This window comes from Chiloscyllium plagiosum, unplaced genomic scaffold (genome assembly GCF_037043375.1).
Source record: "Chiloscyllium plagiosum isolate Xiang-an unplaced genomic scaffold, Cpla_swu_hap1 HiC_scaffold_7, whole genome shotgun sequence".
Classification (NCBI taxonomy): domain Eukaryota; kingdom Metazoa; phylum Chordata; class Chondrichthyes; order Orectolobiformes; family Hemiscylliidae; genus Chiloscyllium; species Chiloscyllium plagiosum.
The window spans coordinates 82,535,142-82,549,703 of NW_028270145.1; the positions used below are offsets into that span (position 1 = coordinate 82,535,142).

The window sequence follows — 14,562 nt, forward strand, 5'->3', positions numbered from 1 at the left end:
TCAAATGTGGAGAGGTGAAACCAGTTTAATTATATGGAAGGCATGCCTACTACCTAATTATTTTAACTCTGCAGTGCCACAACCCACTAAGGTAGTGTGCTGGAAATCGAGCCCCATTTTCCTTGGAGTTGTTAGAATTGTGAAAATTTGATTAAATCACAGAGTTGCTCAATTTTACCTAATTGCCTAATTTGGGTTAAAATAGTGTGCGTATTAGGTTTTTTGCATGATCAGAAAAAAATTATTGTAATCACAATATTTTTAACCAATGCAAGAAAGAAACGTGAATTGATAACTTGAACTTTATAGCTTAAATCCTACCCCCTTTTTAAAAAACTTCCAAATAGAAACTTGATAGACATACCACTAGACAAAATGAGCCACAATTATTGTGGGTGAGGACGGGCGAAATAAAATCAGAGAAACACCAGTCCCAAGTACAACATCTTTGAGTTGTTACTTTTGGTTTTCTTCTCACCTTCTGATTCTTTGCAAATGACATGAGGCAATGGATATACTGATTCTCGAGTCATTAATTAATTCAGAATTCACTCAGTGTCCCTGAAGGTGGACTTCCCTTTTTGTTTCAAGACACCATTTGCAGACAGAACAACCAACAGAAAAAGGTAGCTAGCTACAATGGATTTTATTCTACCTCTCCACATAGCAAGGAAAGAGAAAGAAAGAGACAGATAGACGCAGGTGCCCACTTTCTGTTCTCAGGCTCAATGTTTCTGCTGTGTTATCTACATCCAAGATTGTAGTTGCTTACTCAGTAACCAGTCAAGTTTTTGATACTATGCTGAACCCACAACATCTGATCCCAAATGAAAAGCCAATCCAAAGACTGTCTCCGGACAAAATTTCCTTGACCTCACACAGTGCCATTCCATTTAAATTCTCCCCCACTGTTTGAATAGAGCTATACTGAGTTGTACCTACAATATGTGCTAGTCAATTTTTTTATAAAGCTGCAAACATCTTTTTTACACTTTTTTCCTTATTTAAAACAGTATTGTCTCTAACTTTTTAGTCCACAGTCCAAAAAAAAGACTGTTTTTGCATCAGTTTTGCCACTTGCCTTTCCACGTATTTTTGTGTCCTCTGCAAACTTGACTATAGTATAGTCACTTTCCTCATCCAAATCAATAGTATATGTGAACAATAATTGTGGCCATCCTTGGTATAAAGACAAGTGAATGAAGGTTTAACCTGAGGGTCTCTCACTTGAGGGGACTGAAGAGGTTGAGAAGGAGAGTACTTAATGGTCACCTCAGCTGGTGTGGGAATTGAATCCATGCTGTTGGCATTATTGTGCATTACAAACCAACCACTCAGCCAACTGAGCAAACCATCCCCTTTAGAAGTAAAAGGGCATTTTGATTGTTGGAATATGAGCATTATTTAATTTGGTAAGCTGAAAATACCTGGAGTAAGATTTTAGTGGCATTAAGGGTGATAAAATTGTGATGCTGTTCTCCTTTAAGAAACCATCAGGGCAGAAAGTCTTGAGAATGCATGTTATTTACAAGGCTTATCCCCTACAGAAATGTTTGAAAGCTGTTGCAATCATGAATGATTTGCTTTAATGTAATGCAAACCAACCTGTGCCACCCAAAATGTTTAAAAATGACCACTGCATCGTTTCCCAGAATATGGTCAGATGGTCTTCCAGTTGCTACAATAGTTTATTGTTTTCTTTAATTCCACAGCTAATTGTGTCCTTTAGGCATGTTGGATGTTACGAGTTCGGGATAGATGGGCCTTGAAGCATACTGAACTCAATTTCAGATTGGTTGCAGTGTTTTCCCCAGGAGAAATGGACTATAATGCAGAGGTTTGTAAGGCTTTTATTTTTACAAGGCTGTTGTATCTTTTGTACTGACCACCTTGATATTTTGTTCTGAGACAATTCCCCATAGTAGATCAGTTTGAGGTTTCTCTAGCCATTCATATGGGAGACATGGCCTGTTCATCCAAGTTGAAATTTCTGGAGGGCAGTGTCCCAGCTCAGTGAAGATCCCTCCTGTTTAAAATTGTTCTGCCATCAACTTCTCATAATTGACCTCTGATGTCTATGGTAAAAACATTCCAATGTTTTGTAGCACCTAATTGTTAACCAAAGGTTCTGCACCATGACAGACAGGCAATGATAGTGGCCCAATAAAGTTTGACTTCAGTCTTCAGTTTAACTTACTGCTGCTTCAGGACACTATTATGAAAAACTTCCTTTCTGGATGCATCCTGTGATCTTTTTGACAACATTGGCCCCTTTAGAGAGCACATAACCAAAGTATGTCCAAATTGAGATTTGTGCCAAAGCCTGTTGTTTCACAGCATTTGCATGCTGGTGGCTGGATCACAACTTTGGTCTTCAGATTTTGATTTAGCGACATAAGATTTTGGGAGTACTTGCAATTACTTTTGTTATAGTTTAGATCTCTCCGGTGTGAGCAGTTCAAGCACTGTAAAAATCTGTATGCAGAGCTCGCTGATTACCAGCTGTGGCGGAAGCAAACAGAGGCATCCAGTCTCTACAGTTCCTCTTTGTCAAATTGAGCAGTTGTCTGAGAAAGAAAGCCTGTATCCTCTTAATTCTGCTAATGAAGATATAAAGGTAACCGAGTTGAATAAACATGGCAAAGCCTCTGGTGCTGACAGCATTGCATTAGAGATTTGGACATATAATAATAGAGCCACCTTTAAGAAAATCTGGGATGAGAGAAAGTTCTGATGTAGTCAATACCTGAAAAGGGAAACAATCCAAAAATGTATTCACCAACTACTGAGCAATAAGTCTTTTCCCAATTTCAGGAAAGCTTCTTCCAAGAGTCCTATTAAACAGCCTACATGTCCATCATGTAAAACATGTTCTTCTGCAATCCTAGTGACATTTAAGTCTAATCATGTGACAAATAGCCAGTATGACTTTTATGGCAAGACTGCCAAAAGAGAGCAACATCATGATCTCTATCTGCTGCTCATAGATCTAACTAAAGCTTTTGACATTGTAAGACTGCCTGCTTTATGGTGTGTATCTACCAGGCTAGAATATCTGAAAAAGTGTATCAAAACATTACAGTAGTGAGTAGAGTGGGCTCTTTCTTGATTATATGTTTTATTGAAATCCGTCTCTTGATTATATTTTAAAAATATAAAACATAAGTACTAAGTTAGCCTGGAGCACTTTTTTTAAAGAGCAAAAAGACAGTGCTATTATCTGGGTCTACAGATTGTGAAGGACCAAAGATGGCTGTAGTAGAGTGATATGCTCTTCCTGTTAGATGTGGGAGTTTAGGGAGAGTTTCCATTATTACAGCTGATTATGTCAGCAGGAAGTATCTTTCGTTGTGAATCCTATCAGTTTGCATAGATTAGTTGGAACCGCAGTTAGAGGCAGTGAAGAACTTGGAAGAGCTAGGGCGTGTGATGGATGGTAGTGATAGGAAGGGAGAGAAGCCGCAGATACAGACAGATGGGTTATCTCCAGGAAAGGTAAGAGAGGTAGGCAGGTAGTGCAGAAGTCTTCTGTGGCTATCCCCATTTCAAACAAGTATGCTGTTTTCGAAAATGTAGGGGGTGATGGATACTCAGGGGAATGTAGCACAAGTTTCTGCTATCGAGACAGGCTCTACTATAATGAGAGGCATGTCTAGTTCCAAGTGATCGATTATGATATGGAACGCTCTAGTCTGAGACACAAACATACATTTCTGTTGTCAGCAGCGAAAAATCAGAATGGTGTGTTGCTTCCCTGGTGCCAGAATCAGGGATATCTCAGAGAGGGTGCAGAATGTTCTCAAAGGGGAGAGAGTCCAGCAGGAGGTTGTTGTCATTAGTTCCAGTGTGTACATAGGAAGGGAAAAGGATGAGATTCTGAAGGGGGATTACAGAAAGTTAGGAATTTAAAAAGAAGGTCCTTAAAGGTGGTAATATCTGGATTACTCGCAATGCTACAAGCTAGTGAGGATAGGAATAGGAGGATAGAGCAGATGAATACGTGGCTGAGGAGCTGGTGCAGGGGAGAAGGGTTCACATTTTTGGGTTATTGGAATCTCGTCTGGGATAGAAGTGACCTGTACAAGAAGGACGGACTGCACTTAAATTGGAAGGGGACTAATATACTGGCAGGGAGATCTGCTCGAGCTGCAGAGGAGGATTTAAGCTAGTAAGGTGGGGGTGGGACCCAGGGAAGTAGTGAGGAAAGAGATCAATCTGAGACTGGTCCAGTTGGGAATGGGAGTGACTCAAACAGTCAGGGCAGGCAGGAACAACGCAGAAAACAAGGTAGGACTGATAAATTAAACTGCATTTACTTCAATGCAAGAGGCCTAACAGTGAAGGCAGCTGAATTCAGGGCATGGTTAGGAACATGGGACTGGGATATCATAGCATATACAGAAACGTGCTGAAAATGTGTTGCTGGAAAAGCGCAGCAGGTCAGGCAGCATCCAGGGAACAGGAGAATCGACGTTTCGGGCATAAGATCTTCTTCTGGAACGTGGCTTCTATACAGAAACGTGGCTCAGGAATGGATGGGACTGGCAGCTTAATGTTCCAGTACACAAATGCTACAGGAGATACAGAAAGGGAGGCAAGAGAGGAGGGTGAATGGCATTTTTGATAATGGATAGCACTACTGCAGTACTTAGAGATGATATTCCTGGGAACATCCAAGGAAGTTATTTGGGTGGAACTAAGAAATAAGAAAGAGATGCTTACCTTATTGAGATTGTATTATAAACCGCCTAATAGTGAGTGGGAAATTGAGAAACAAATTTGAAAGAAGATTTCAGTTATCTGTAAGAATAATAGGGTGGTAATGGGAGGGAATTCTAACTTTCTAAACATAGACTGGAATTGCCATAGTGTTAAGGATTTAGATGGAGGAGAATTTAAGTGTATATGGGAACATTTTCTGATTCAGTATGTAGATGTACCTCGTAGAGAAGATGCAAAATGTGGGAAATAAGTCAGGATGTGTGACTGAGGTATCAGTGGAGGAGAACTTTGGGGCCAGTGACCATAATTCTATTAGTTATAAAATAGCAATGGAAAAGGATAGACTGGGTCTAAAAATTGAAGTTCGAAATTGGAGGAAGGCTAATTTTGACAGTATTAGGCAAGACCTTTCAAAAGCTGATTGGGGGCAGATGTTTGCAGGTGAAGGGGCAGCTAGAAAATGCGAAACCTTCAAAAAATGAGATAACGAGAGTCCAGAAACAGTATATTCCTGTTAGGTTGAAAGGAAAGGCTGGTAGGTGTACTGAATGCTGGATGACTAGAGAAATTGAGGTTTTGTTTAAGAAAAAGAAAAAATGCATATGTCAGGTATAGGCAAGATAGAATGCATCCTGAGAAGAGTATGAAGGCAGTAGGAATATAGTTAACAGGGAAACCAGGAGGGCAAAAAGGGGACAGGAGATAGCTTTGGCAAATAGGGTTAAGGAGAATCCAAAGGGTTTTTACAAATACATTAAGGACAAAAGGGTAACTAGGGAGAGAATAGGGCCCCTCAAAAATCAGCAAAGCGGCCTTTGTGTGGAGCTGCAGGAGATGGGGGAGATACTAAATAAGTATTTTTGCATCAGTGTTTACTGTGGAGAATGACATGGAAGATACAGAATGTGGGGAAATAGATGGTGACATTTTGAAAAATGTCCATATTACAAAGGAGGTGGTACCGGATGTCTTGAAATGCATAAAAATGGATAAACCTCCAGGACCTGATCAGGTCTGTGAACTCTGTGGGAAGCTAGGTAAGTGATTGCTGGGCCCCTTGCTGAGATATTTGTATTATCGATAGTCACAGGTCAGGTGCTGCCAGACTGGAGGTTGGCTAACGTGGTGCCACTGTTTAAGAAAGGGAGTAAGGAAAAGCCAGGGCGCTATAAACTAGGGAGCCTGACATCTGTGCGCAAGTATTTGGAGAGAGTCCTGAGGGATAAGATTTACATATATTTGAAAAGTAAAGACTGATCAGGAATAGTCGTGGAAGATCGTGTCTCACTAACTTGATTGAGTTTTTTGAAGAAGTAATGAAGAAAATTGATGAGAGCAGAGGGTGGGCATGATCTATATGGACTTCAGCAAGGCATTCGACAAGGAGTCTGGTTAGCAAGGTTAGATCTCATTGAATACAGGGAGAACTAGCGATTTGGATACATAACTGGCTCGAAGGTAGTAGACGGTTGGTGGTGGAGGGTTGCTTTTCAGACAGGAGAACTGGGACCAGTGGTATGCCACAAGGATTGGTGCAAGGTCCATTACTTTTCGTCATTTATGTAAATGATTTGGATGTGAACATAGGAGGTATAGTTAATAAGTTTACACGTGACACCAAAATTGGAGGTGTAGTAGATAGTGAAGAAGGTTACCTCAAAGTACAACGGGATCTTGATCAGATGGGCCAGTGGGTTGAGGGGTGGCAGTTGGAGTTTAATTTAGATAAATGTGAGGTGCTGCATTTTGGAAAAACAAGTTAGAGCAGGACTTATACGCTTAATGGTAAGGTGCTGGGGAGTGTTGCTAAACAAAGAGACCTTGTCGTGCAGGTTCATAGTTCCTTGAAAGTAGAACGCAGATAGATAGGTTAACGAAGGAGGCATTTGGTATGCATTCCATTATTGGTCAGAGCATTAAGTATAGGATTTGGGTGGTCATGTTGCGGCTGTACAGGACATTGGTTAGGCCACTTTTGGAATATTGTGTGCAATTCTGGTCTCCTTCCTATCTGAAGGATGTTGTGAAACTTGAAAAGGTTTATAAGGATGTTGCCAGGGTTGGAGGATTTGAGCTGCAGGAGCTGTTTTCCCTGGAATGTCGGAAAGTGGTGGGTGACCTTATAGAGATTTATAAAATCATGAAGGGGATGGTTAGGATAAACAGACAAGGTCTTTTCCCTGGGATGGGGGAGTGCAAAACTAGAGGGCATAGGTTTAGGATGAGAGGGGAAAGATATGAAAAAGACCTCAGGGGCAACTTTTTCACGCAGAGGGTAATGCGTATATGGAATGAGCTGCCAGAGGAAGTGATGGAGGCTGGCACAATTACAATATTTAAAGGGCATCTGGATGGGTATATGAATAGGAAGGGTTGAGAGAGATATGGGCCAAGTGCCGGCAAATGGGTCTAGATTAGGTTAGGATATCTGGTTGACATGGATGAATTGGACCGAAGGCTCTGTTTCCATGCTTAACATTGTTATGATTCTTTTAGTGTAAAACTCTGCATGACTGAATGTGGCATGGGTTGTAGTGAGATGTCCAATGGTTACAATGTAGACAATTTCATAAAACTTGGGGCTCCCAACTCCTCAGTCTCGTCTTTGCTACTATGTTTAAGGAAGCCACCAGAGTCACGCTTGCAGCATCAACAGTTGCGGAATACTGTTTAGATGTTTGCTTTATACTAAAATAAATTGCCTGTTGATTTGTAGACTGAATTTTTGTCTATTCCTATATTAAATTCATATGCCAAAGATAAGTTAGTAATAGTGGCAGTGGTTCTTTATTTGATTCATGAATTTTCCAATACTATCCTGCAGTGTTGTGAAAAATTCATCTTTTGGATCTGAGAGAACTCAAGATTTACCTACTGGTGTGGTCTTAATGCTAAACCTAATCAGATATAAAAATAGTGTAAAATCCTATAATGTAAGTACCGTCTAAGAGACCACATAGGAATTTTAAAAACTTTCTACTGAGCCTCTTTAGAGTCATAAAATAAATATGGCACAGACGATGCATCATTTGGCTATCAACTATTTATGGCTGTGTAGACCAATGCAGTTGATTCCATTTGCCTGCTCTATTCCCACAGCTCTGCATGTTTATTTCCCCCACGCGCCCATTCAGTACCATTCGTATCTCTGATTCCTGATGAAGGGCTTTTGCCCGAAACGTCGATTTTGAAGCTCCTTGGATGCTGCCTAAACTGCTGTGCTCTTCCAGCACCACTGATCCAGAATCTGATTTCCAGCATCTGCAGTCATTGTTTTTACCATTCGTATCTCCTCAGGTATTGAAGTAGTCCATGTTCAAATGGAAAAAGACGAATAATATCCAGCCATGGGCTGAAAAGTGGCAAGGAAGATTCACATCTCACAAATGCTGGGCAATGGCCATCTTAAATAGAGACAATCTAATCATTGCCTCTTGGCATTCAGTGGTGCTACTGTCAAAGAAATCCCCACCATCAACATCTTGGGGATTGTTATTGACCAGAAACTCAACTGGACTTGCTGCAGAAATACAATTCCTGCAAGAGCAGGTCAAAGGATTGTAGCGAGGAACTTGCCATTACTTCCTAATGCCTGTCAACCATCTACAAGGCGCTAATTAGGAGTCTGATGGAATTCTCCCCACTTGCCTGGATGGGTGCGGCTAACAGCAACACTCAAGAAGCTTGGCACGATCCAGGACAAAGCAGTTTGCTTGATGGCACTATGTACACAAGCATCCATTCCCTCCACTGACACTGAGTAGCAGCAGTCTGTACTATCTACAAGATGCACTTCAGAAATTTACCTAAGATTCTTAAAAACCCATGACCACTTCCATCTAGAAGGACAAGGCAGCAGATGTAAGGGAACACCACCGCATACAAGTTTGCCTTCAAAGTTACTAACCATCCTGACTTGAAAACGTAATCAGCATTCCTTCACTGTCGCTGGGTCAAACCTGGAATTCCCTCCCTCATTGCATTATGGTTGTACCTACAGTACATGGACTGCAGTGGTTCAAGAAGGTAGCTCCTCACACACTCTTGAGGGCAAATGGGGGCGGGAAATAAATGTTGCTCAAGGCAGCAATGTCCATGACTCAAGTAAATAAAAAAAGTAATTGTAACCTGCAGTCATGTTACTGATTATTATAAACAGCAATTGAGTTTTACTTACTTGATTTTGGTAGTGAACCGGGATTTGCCTGGCATTGTATGCTGAAAAATTGAGAAAATTGGGTGATGGTCAACAATTACGTTTTATATGAACAGGTTACGCAAATGTGAGTTTGAAAATAATGATTCAAAACCGGCATTACATTTATGATCTTGAGCCTCTCTTCATTTACCTGACCATCTTGATGTAGTGGTTGTTGGTTGCACGCAATCCTTTTCTTACATAATGAATGTAAGTATCTTTTCTTCAATACAGTTTTTTGTTAAGGAAGACAACTAAATATCCATTCTGAAATACCTGTTCAAACCAGAAAGTTTGAGCCGGCCTGGATTCTAGTCCATGAGATTTCCTTTTCTAAATTGGGGAGTATTTTTGTCACCTCTAAGCAAGTGGAGGTCGAAAGCCAGGGATGGTTGTGGGACTCCTTTCTTTTGTGTATTGTGTAAACTGCAAAGTTTGAAATCATGGATGATTAGATCATTCAGATGATATTATGTTGGCACTGCTTTCTGGTCTTATTAATTTATAGAGAAGTGAATAATGAACTTAAGCCAATATGAAGCCCCATTTGAAAGTAAATGCTAGAAATATGGACTATGTTCAGCAAAGCCGCTAATGTACCTTTGAAGAGAAAGGATGAGTGATGATGTTTTGGTCATGTAAACTTCTTCATATCAAAAGCCCACCTCCTGCTTTTTGTGTATCACCTTTATATCACATCTGCACAAATCACTGCCAACCAAAAGGGGAGGAAATTGGAGTAAAAATAGATTGTCTTTGCTTGGATAGAATGTTGGACAGAAGAGTCAACGTTTCAGGCAAAAGCCCTTGAAACGCCAACTCTCCTGCTCCTCTGATGCTGCCTGACCTGTGCTTTTCCAGCACCACACTCACGTCTCTAGTCTCCAGCATCTACAGTCCTCACTTTCACTTAGAATGTTAGACAGGCAAGTTATCTGGTAGTGACCAAAGTTGAATTTCACGATTTATATACGTTTTTCACTCTTGATGATTAATCCAATGGTATCAGCAGGCTTTTTTCACGAATGGTTTCCATTCGCTCCATTTGATTTTTAAACATAAGCAGCTATTGGATGTGTTGTATTAGAAATTCAATTGCAAATCATCCAAAAATTACAAGACAAATCACTTGCTGGTAGGAGGTACAGACTATTGGGAGCAGTGATGTACTGTCAAGACAGCTATTTTTTTCAGAACATAGAAGACCAGAAAAGTGAACCTGCCACTGGTTTTTACTTGGCTGACCTGTACTACTACTGGTCACAGATTTTCTGTGAACTCTGCTAGATGGTGTCAAGAATCTGTGAACCAGAAGTGTGAACTCAGTAAACCATATGTTGAATATCTGCATTACTTCTGAAATCTGAAATACACCATAGTGATAAGGGGTAAGCTTTTAACATTTTCTAAAAAATAGTGGCACCACGTTAGTCAACTTCCAGTCTTCCGGCATCTCACCTATGATTATTGATGATACAAGTATCTCAGCAAGGGGCCCAGCAATCACTTTCCAAGCTATCCACGGAGTTCTAGGGTACACCTGATCAGGTACTGGGAATTTATCCACTTTTATGCGTTTTAAGACAATCGGCACTTCCTCCTCTGTAATATGGACATTTTTCAAGATGTCACCATCTATTTCCCTACATTCTATATCTTCCATGTCCTTTTCTACAGTAAACACTGATGCAAAATACTCGTTTAGTATCTTGCCCCTCTCCTGCGGCTCTATGCAGAGACTACCTTGCTGATTTTGAGGGGCCTTATTCCCTCTGTAGTTACCCTTTTGTCTTTAATGTATTTACAAAAACCTTTTGGATTCTCCTTAACCCTATTTGCCAAAGCTATCTTATGTCCCCTTTTTGCTCTCCTGATTGCTACTATCTACCTACCTCTCTTACTTTGCCTGGAGTTAAGCCATCTATGTGACTGTATCTGTGACTTTTTTCCCTTCCTACAACTGCCATCCATCATATCCCCTAGCTCTTGTAAATGTCTCATTTCCTCTCATTGTCTCGCCAACCGATCCATTTGATCTGACAGGAATCCTAACCAACAGCATTTATTGCAGATATAATCCTCAGTAACCTGTAAACTCTCCCTGAACTCCCACATTCGGCAAGAAGAGCACACACTCTACTAAAGGCCATTTTTGCTTATTTCAATCTATAGACCCAGAAAGTAGCAGTGTCTTCTTTCTCTACAAAACACTGCTCCAGGCTAACTTAATACTTATGGCTTATACTTCTAAGTTTAATCAAGAGACATATCTCAATAAAACATATAATCAAGAAAGAACCCACTCTAATCACTTCTGTGAGGCCACACTTAAAACTATTTATTTGTCTGTTTCTGTGTTGTGACCTCTCCCAAACAGATTCCTCCAAGATCAGTTGTGAATTTCACTGTTTAATTTTCCCAGGCGCACTCTGATGTCCAGCGACATACAAATTCAAACAGCAAAGGCAGTAACTGAGCCTATCTTTCCACTCTCACCCTAAACCTATGCCCTCTAGTTCTGGACTCCCTGACCCCAGGGAAAAGACTTTGTCTATTTACCCTATCCATGCCCCTCCTAATTTTGTAAACCTCTATAAGGTCACCCCTCAGCCTCCGATACTCCAGGGAAAACAGCCCCAGCCTGTTCAGCCTCTCCCTGTAGCTCAAATCCTCCAACCCTGGCAACATCCTTGTAAATCTTTTCTGAACCCTTTCAAGTTTCACAACATCTTTCCGATAGGAAGGAGACCAGAATTGCACGCAATATTCCAACAGTGGCCTAACCAAAGTCCTGTACAATCACAACATGACCTCCCACCTCCTGTACTCCATACTCTGACCATTAAAGGAAAGCATACCAAACGCCGCCTTCACCAACCTATCTACCTGTGACTCAACTTTCAAGGAGCTATGAACCTGCACTCCAAGATCTCAGTTCAGCAACACTCTTGAGGACCTTACCATTAAGTGTATAAGTCCTGCTAAGATTTGCTTTCCCAAAATGCAGCGCCTCGCATTTATCTGAATTAAACTCTCTTGCCACTTCTCAGCCCATTGGCCCATCTGAGCAAGTTCCTGTTGTAATCTGAGGTAACCCTCATCGCTGTCCACTACACCTCCAATTTTGGTGTCATCTGCAAACTTACTAACTGTACCTCTTATGCTCGCATCCAAATCATTTATGTAAATGACAAAAAAGTAGAGGGCCCAGCACCGATCCTTGTGGCACTCCACTGGTCACTGGCCTCCAGTCTGAAAAACAACCCTCCACCACCACCCTCTCTCTTCTACCTTTGAACCAGTTCTGTATTCAAATGGCTAATTCTCCCTGTATTCCATGAGGAGGATTTGAACTAATTTGGCAGAAATATGACTAAAACTTAGGAAGAAAACAAGGCCACTCAGCCCATCAAGTCTGCTCCATCATTCAGTGTAATTATGGTTGATCTGATAATCTTCACTTTCACTTTCCTTCCCCCTCCTCATGACTCTTGATTCCCTTACTGGTTAAATATCTGTTTATCTTGGCCTCGAATATACTCAGTGGACAAGCCTCAACAGTCCTCTTCGCTAAGGCATTCTAGATTCACTAACATCTGAGAAAAATTCCTCCTCATCTCTGCCTTAAATATTAGGCCCCTTATTCTGAGATTATGCCCTCTGCTCCTAGACTCTGCAAAGTTCCTGAAGCATCCTGTATTCAACTAGAATGCTTCTCATTTTTCGAAATTCCAATGAATCCCCAAAGCCTGTCCACACTCTGCAAGGCATAAGTGAGTGTGATGGAATACTCCCCACTTGCCAAGAGCAAGTAGCTTGACACCATCTAGCATAAAGCAGCCTGATTGATTAGCGCTGCTTCCACAAGCACACACACCCTCCACCACCAAGGTTCCATTGCAGCAATGTGTACTATCTACAGGATGCACAGCAGAAATTCACCAATGATCCTCAGACAGCATCTTTCAAACCCACAACCACATCCATCTAGAGGAATAAGGGCAGCAGTCATAGGGGAACACCACCTCCTTCAACTTCTCCTTCAAGGCACTGTCCATCCTGATTTGGAAATTTATCGCCGTTCCTTCACTGTGACTGTGTCAAAATCTTGGAAACCCTTCCCTAATGACATTGTGGATCAAACTACATGGGGTAAACTGCAGCAGTTTAAGAAGGCAGTTCACCACCATCTTCTCAAGGGCAACTACAGACTGGCAATAAACGCTGGCCAGCCAGCTACACCCACATCCCAAAGAAATGAATGATTAAGTAAAAGTACAGGCCCAACCTATTCAAATCTTCTCAGAGGATAATCCCTCCATATGAGAAAGAATACCGCACTGCAAAGAGTACTGGGAGCAATAGACAGCACTAGAATAGAACATATTAAATCCATAGAATAAGGGAGAAAATGATAAAGTCTGCAGGGTTACTGCATACGTGTATGAATGCTCAGCATAAAGTAAATAAAATTGATTGAGTTGCAGGTACTGATTGCCACAAGAAAATATAAGGGAGACATTCTGCTTGCTCATTGTTATACAGATATAGTTCAAAGTTGCGAATGGGGAACTTGTGGAATCCCTATTGTAGCATTCAGAAGAATTCATCCAGGAAATTGAATTTTCCTCTAATTCCATGATACCTATGACTTACGAAAGTCTCCCTAAGAATCGAAGACTTTGAATGTTTCCAATGAAGTTGTTATTCAGAAAAAGTTATCGTTATTAAGTACATAATCTAACTTGTGAGTAGCTATTAAACTGACCCCATGCTTACCTCATGCACAACCCCCAGATCCCTTCCTCTCCTAGCTCTGACATTCAAACTCCCGGTCCCCAACCTGTTGAGCCCCAACTCTCCTCACCACCCCGGGCAGTCGCAGCCTATGTTTGTAACTGCCCTCCTGCCCCATGCCGTGGTCACCAGACCCAATCCTCTGATGAAGTCCACATTGATGTCGTGGGGTTGAAGTGTTCCAAGGCGGAAGATGAGGTGTTCTTCCTTCAGGTATTGGGTGGTGAGGGAGTGGCGATGGAGGTGGCCCAGGTTCTGAATGTCCTCAGCAAAGTGGGATGGGGAGTTGAAATGTTCGACCACGAGATGGTGGGGTTGATTGGTACAGGTGTCCTGGAGATGTTCCGTAAAGTGCTCTACAAGAAGGCATCCAATCTCCCCAATGCAAAGGAGACCGCATCGGGAGTAACGGATACAATAAATGATGTGTGAAAGTGCAGGTGAAACTTTGATGGATGTGGAAGGCTCCTTTGGGGCCTTGGATGGAGGTTGAGGGGGGAGGTGTGGGCACAGGTTTTGCAATTCCTGCAGTGGCAGCGGAAGGATCCAGGAGGCGAGGGTGGGTTGTTGGGGGGCGTGGACCTGACCAGGTGGTCACGGTGTTTGCGGAAAGTGGATGGGGTGGAGAGGGAAATATATCTCTGGTGATGGAGTCCATTTGTAGGTGGTGGAAATGTTGGTAGGTGATGCGGTTTATGCAGAGGTTGGTGGGGTGGAAGGTTAGGACCATCCCACTGCAACAAGGGCAGAACCCATGGTCCCCAGGGCAGGGTATCAAATGTGGACTTCACCAGTTTCCTCATTTCCCCTTCCCCTGCCTTACCCCCTTCCAACCTTCCAGCTCA

General features: G+C 41.8%; 1 protein-coding gene across 3 annotated transcripts in view; it reads left to right on the forward strand.

Moving 5' to 3' along the window:
• spopla (speckle type BTB/POZ protein like a) overlaps window positions 1-14,562 on the forward strand; it is a 216,233-nt gene that overhangs the window by 19,530 nt on the left and 182,141 nt on the right. For 2 of the 3 annotated variants that reach the window (XM_043694074.2, XM_043694078.2), the window contains exon 2: window positions 1,713-1,837. The exons of the other annotated variant lie outside the window; for it this stretch is intronic. The gene's annotated coding sequence lies outside the window, so the exon portion shown is untranslated. The remainder of the gene's footprint in view (window positions 1-1,712; window positions 1,838-14,562) is intronic. 3 annotated transcript variants of the gene reach the window in all.